Source organism: Eumetopias jubatus, unplaced genomic scaffold, assembly GCF_037043125.1.
Source record: "Eumetopias jubatus isolate StellerSeaLion01/CBP00866 unplaced genomic scaffold, mEumJub1_p1.0 scaffold_6, whole genome shotgun sequence".
Classification (NCBI taxonomy): domain Eukaryota; kingdom Metazoa; phylum Chordata; class Mammalia; order Carnivora; family Otariidae; genus Eumetopias; species Eumetopias jubatus.
This window is the reverse complement of record NW_028274812.1, coordinates 10533542-10540022: the sequence shown is the minus strand read 5'-3', so window position 1 is coordinate 10540022 and position 6481 is coordinate 10533542.

The following is a 6481-nucleotide window of genomic DNA, read 5'->3' as shown; positions in this document are numbered from 1 at the left end:
TGAGCGGTTGCTGATTGCGCCGGGAGCCCAGGGCCAGCCGGGTTCGAGACCCTGCAGCTCCGTTTCCTGATCAGCCTTCCGTCACGTCCAGGGATTTAACCAGCGCTAATATTTCACGATTCTAAAAAGCAGGTCTCCGTCTTCTCTCTGTACTTTTCTGGGAAATTTCGTAGCAGTGCTCACTTGAGGTGTAAGGGACAGGTTTTATCCGTGGAAGAGAGTCAGCCCGACAGCTCCGCTGTGATGCACCTCCTTCCCCGCCCTTTGATTGATGGACCTACCAAGAGAGGTGAGGAACTGAAGTGAGTGAGCCAAACCAGCGGGGACAGCTGAGGACCACCCTGCGGGGCTGGCTAACACGGACGGCGAGGCTGCGCTAGAGCCCTTCTTGCCGGGAGACGCTGGTGCGGGCCGCCCCCCGACGGGGCTGGGGCTTCACAGTCTGGGAGGCTGATTTGCCAACGGCGGTGGATTCCATAAATGGTCACCGAGAGGAAGAGGCTGGAAGTCCTAGAAAATCTTTTCAGCCTCTCATTCTCAGCCGACACATGACATCATCTTTTAAAATGAGACAACCTGTCATTTGTTCATTCTGAACACACGCACAAAAGCCATGAACTTCTTGAGGATGGGGATGGGGATTTTCGTTCAATTTTAGATTCTCTGGCTCTCAACTCCTTACCTGGTCACATGTAATAAATTTTGGGTGAATGAGTAAATGGATGCATTAGTTCATCGCAATTAGTAGCTCAAACCTGGGTTCAGGTCCTAAGTCACTTCTCAGCTGTGTGAACTTGGCTGAGTTATTTAGGCTCTTTGCCTCAGTTTCCTCATATATAAAAGAAACTGACAGTGCCTGCCTTATAAGTTGCTGTGAGAATTAAAGGAAGCAATATAAATAAAGAAGTTAGCAGAGTGCCTGGCACAAAGAGATACTCAATACATGTTAGCTCTAGCTATCATACTTTTCAATTCCAGTAGCTGTTTTGCAGCGTTGCCTATGGAAATTTTTAAATTATAGATGCCCAAGGCCTACCGCTGAAGATGATTGCTCTGAAAGTCCAGGCAAGGCAGTTTAAAAGCTCGGGGCGGGGGGGGGGGGGGGGGGGCGGCTCTCTCTCTCTAAAAAAAAATAATAATAATAATAATTAAAAAAATCAGGGGTGCCTGGGTAGCTCAGTCAGTTAAGGTCCTGAGATTGAGCTCCGCCCAGGGCGGAGCCTGCTTAAGATTCTCCCTCTCCGGCGCCTGGGTGGCTCAGTTGGTTAAAGCAACTGCCTTTGGCTCAGGTCATGATCCTGGAGTCCCGGGATCGAGTCCCACATCAGGTTCCCTGCTCGGCAGGGAGTCGGCCTCTCCCTCTCACCCTCTTCCCTCTCGTGCTCTCTATCTCTCATTCTCTCTCTCTCAAATAAATAAATAAAATCTTTAAAAAAAAAAAGATTCTCCCTCTCCCGCTGCCCCTCCCCCCCTAAAAAATTAAATAAAAAATATTTTTAAAAATACCTCCACGGGAGATTCGGATGATCAGTCAGGTTGAGAACTACTGCTCTGTTCAAATTTCTGGGTGGATGAACCACACAGAATTTATCTAAACTGTGGATGCCTTGGAAACACAAGGCCAGAGTCTGAAAAGTCCCTTTCAACAGGCAAACGCTGTGCTAACTTGTTTACAGTCTTTAGGACCCATCCTTTCTCCTTTCCCTCATACAAAAGGGTGATCACAGCAGCTAACGTTTATTGAGTGCTTTCTATATGTCTAGCATGGTGCTAAGTGCTTCAAATATGTTATCTCATTTAATTTTCTTCATAAACTCAGACAAATTAGCTTGCTCAACTCACACAGCTGTTAAAAAGCAGAGCCAGGATATAAAAGCAGCTCTATTTTTAAAAGCAACAAAAGCAAAAAGAAATAAGTGGGGCTACCACAGGCCAAAAGCTTCTGCATGGCAAAGACACCATCAACAAAATGAAAAGACAACCTACTGCAGAGGAGCAAATATTTGCAAATCATATACCTGATAAGCGGCTAATATCCAATATATAAGGAACTCATACAACTCAATAGCAACAAGAAAAAAAAAGACATACATGGGCAGAGGATCTGAATAGACATTTTTCCAAAGAAGACATATAGCTGGCCAACAGACACATGAAAAGATCTCTCCATCATTAATCATCAGGGAAATACAGGGCGCCTGGGTGGCTCAGTTGGTTAAGCGTCTGCCTTCGGCTCAGGTCATGATCCTGGAGTCCCAATCGGGCTCCCTGCTCAGCAGGGAGTCTGCTTCTCCCTCTGACCCTCTTCCCTCTCGTGCTTTCTATCTCTCATTCTCTCACTCTCTCAAATAAATAAATAAAATCTTTTAAAAAAATCATCAGGGAAATACAAATCAAATCCACAGTGAAAATCACCTCACACTTGTTAGAACGGCTCTTATTAAAAAGACAAGAGATAGCAAGTGTCACCAAGGATGTGGAGAAAAGAGAACTCTCCTGCACTGTTGGTGGGAATGTAAATTGATGTAGCCACAATGGAAAACAGCACAGATGCTCCTCAAAAAATTAAAAATAGACCTACCATATGATCTAGCAATTCCACTCTGGATATTTATCTGAAGAAAGTGAAAACACTATTTTGAAAAGCTATACCCATGTTCACTGTAGCATTATTCAATAGCCAAGATATGAAAACAACCTCACTGTCCATCAGTGGATGAATGGATAAAGAAATTGTGGTATACATATTTCATGGAATATTCAGCCATAAAACAAACGAAATCTTGCCATTTGCAACAGCATGGATGGACCTCAAGGGCATTATGTTAAGTGAAATAAGTCAGACAAAGAAAGACAAATACTGTATGATCTCTCCTATATGTGGAATCTACAAGAACAAACAAACAAAATAAAAATTAAAAAAAAAGAACAAACAAACAAAAAATAAACTCATAGATACAGAGAACAGATTAGTAGTTGCCAGAGGCAAAGGGGTAGAGAGTAGGAGGAATGGCTGAAAGAGGTCAAAAAGTAAGGAGAAAATAAATAAATAAATAAATAAATAAATAAATAAATAAATAAATAAATAAAAGTAGTTCTGTCCAAGTCTTTATCCCCACCCAATGGTCCCTAAACTTGAGCTAGATAACTGGAATTCCCCCAAAGGGCCTCCCTCCCAGAGTTTTTGATTCAGTGGGTCTGTGCGGGGCCTGAGAACTTTCATGTCTAACAGGTCCGAGGTGATGCTGATGCTGCTGGTTAGAGAGGTCCTCCCTCTGCTTTACTCTTACAGTTTACACCTCTTAAAGCCACACCATCCGCTTTAACACTTGGAATTCTCTTCTCCCAACACTGCTCAGAGAGAAAATGTACAAGCTCCCTAACTCTCCGTCTTTGCTGGTCTCTCCTCCCCACCCCCCTGGAAAACCACAGAAATTTTTTATTTTAAGAATTATATTACTATTCACTATAAGGAACAGAAGAGAGAGAACACGTGTTTATTTTTTTTTAAGATTTTATTTATTTATTTGAGAGAGAGAGAGAAACAGCACGAGAGGGGAGAAGGTCAGAGGGAGAAGCAGGCTCCCCGCTGAGCCGGGAGCCCGATGTGGGACTTGATCCCAGGACTCTGGGATCATGACCTGAGCCAAAGGTAGTCGCTTAACCAACTGAGCCACCCAGGCGCCACCCCCCTTTTTTTTAAGATTTTATTTATTTATTTGAGAGAGAGAGAGAAACAGCATGAGAGGGGAGAAGGTCAGAGGGAGAAGCAGGCTCCCTGCTGAGCCGGGAGCCTGATGAACACGTGTTTAAATTTAGGGATGTTACAGTGTCCTGTACTCTAGAGCCTTTTTTCCATTTTGAGGGATTAACAGCAACCAGTGCTAGACCCATGTCTGCTTCTGTTCCAAGGGCTGCACCTCACCAACATCTACCTTCATTCTAATTCCCTGAAGTAAAGGACAACGTTCCTCCTTCCCACATGAAAGCTCAACTTCCCAGGATACAGAGGGTGAAGAGGCAATGAAAGCAAACCAATGGGTCATCTTTGCCATGGTGAGTGATTTGCACTTTAAGGATCCTTGTCAGCTACAGGCCTTGAGAGGAGAGACTGAGAGCCCCTTGGATGAGGTGACCTTATTGTGTGGGGAGCTTCCCACCCCATTCCTCACGGGCCCTAGGCTCCTATCATTTGCTCTGTTCCATATTCAGGAAGATGGTGGTTCCAAGGCCTGGAAAGCCTGCATCGGGAGTCCCTGGCCTTGAGATTAGAACCACATTCCAGGCATCCCCAGTTAGGACGCTTAAAGAAAATGCATTTTAAAGACAATGTTAACCAAGATCTCCTATTTCTGCGGTTCACACCATTAGGTACTTCAGGTGCCATCGAATTAACTGGACTGCTCTCAGGACCCTCAAATCCTACCTAGACTGGTTTCTGTAAGAATGTGTGATGCAAGCTCCAAACAGGTGACTTGCAGGTATTTGGAACCCGGTGTCTCTGCAAGATAGGGATTGTTAGTTCTGAAACAGCAAGATGGGGCATATTCTAAGCATGGGCACCCATGGTCAGAAATTTGCAGAAGTTTGGTGCTCCATGCAATGTGAGCAGGACTGTTGTTTCAAGGGAAGCATGATTCCCTTTTAGGAAAATGTAATAGAAATGTCTTGCAAGCAAAGAGCCTGCTGGGAAAGCAAGCTCATCTGAGACAGACTCTGTTGCTATTTTGGTGTTTGTTTTAGTCAGCTGAAAGTCCATACCATCTATGCATCTGACCACATTCTTATTTCAAACCTTTGGGCCCCTGTAGATTCTATTTCAAGTTTTGACAGCTAGAAAACCTGTTAGCATTATAGTTTCCCAGAATGTGGGTACCCTCGCTCTCTCTAGTTCCAAACACTGACAGGCTTTTTTCCCATCTATTTTTAAAACATATTTCTTTGGAGCTTCAATTTCTCCCTGTTTAAAATATGAGGCTGTATTCTTTTTTAAAATCGGATAAGCGTCACATATTGGTCATTCTTCTCATGGCGACTTGATATAAGATAGTTGTCAAAAATAGAGTGCAGAGAGCTTTAAAAGTTATTGCCTAATTAAGTGCATACATAGGAAAAATGATCTGCTGGGCTTTATGCGGAATTATTAACAGAGGTTACCATGAGGGACCGGGGGGAGGTGAAACTTTCTAATTGTATTTCATCTTTCTGTCCTAATAAGCAAAATGCTGACCAAAACAACAGTTTTACATATTTCTATAACGTTTGAAAAAAATTTAACAAGAAACTTATATTACTTTTATGAAAAGGAAAAAAGGAAGAAAAACAATAAAATACTTTAAAAATGTATCACATCATTTAAAGAGATAGATGTTTTTTCTGTTTAAATAGAAATATTATGTAGGTTTCCAGAGTAACTCACCAAACTCTTCAGCAGGATATCCAGTGACAACACTCTTGGATAGCAAGGAAGTAAGAGTGAGAAGCATATGTCCCTCGGAGAGACTTTAGGCTGGCTGAGAGCCCTTGCCAAATTTGTATCCCCCCGTTTGATGTTACCAGAGCCTCTTGAATTCTTCCCAATATCTGCTCTGGACTCCCAGAATTATAGCTACCTTGAAGTGCACTATAATCAATACCGTGCAATAGAAGTGCTAAGTATGGTAATAATTCCTCTTCAGTGAGCTGAAACTTGACTTTCAAAGGTTGCATCTCATTATTCACTTCCGGCATCTCATTACTCATTTCTTAGAATAGTATTCTATAACAGCCCTAAGTTGAATAATAGAAGTCTGTCTTCATCACAGTAAATAGAAGTTGCCATTATAGGTACCCTCCTTTCAATTTTTCTTTATGGTAGAGAGTATCTTTCCTATCTCCTTCTATGTTAGCAGTTGGATTGTTACTGTTAATGATAGACCAGAAACCTTTTTGAAAGCTGTTCTATTTCACGAGCCACAGATATTTTCTTATAAGAGGGTGATGCATATAATTTCCTTTAATGACATTCCTCTATCTTGTGAGGATCAGATATGCTCACATGTGTTCAAGCATTTTGTAAATTGTCAAGTGTTCTGGCAATAAAAGCATTCTTATTTTTAGTCCCATGTGTGTCCCAGTCAGAGAAAAACCCTTTAACACTGCCAAAAGTAAAATATATTTCCATATATGCATTTCATTTTGCCAGTATTTCGTACACAGGCACATATGTTTCATTAATGCTTATTATGCTTATTGTACTTATTTTTATGAATTAGTCTCTCCTGATGTATTAAAGACTATAAACTACAAAGTGACTAAAAGCAGGTTCTATCACATGTGTGATGAAGGAGTGACTACACAAATTACTGAAGCCTTTTTGACCAAATACCATGGTTAGATTGATTTTCGTTCTCATTCATTCAGCAAGTTTTAACTGAATACCTATCATAGTCTCAGGCACTGGATTTACTCTGGTGAAAGAAAGAGCCATAGCCCTTGGCTC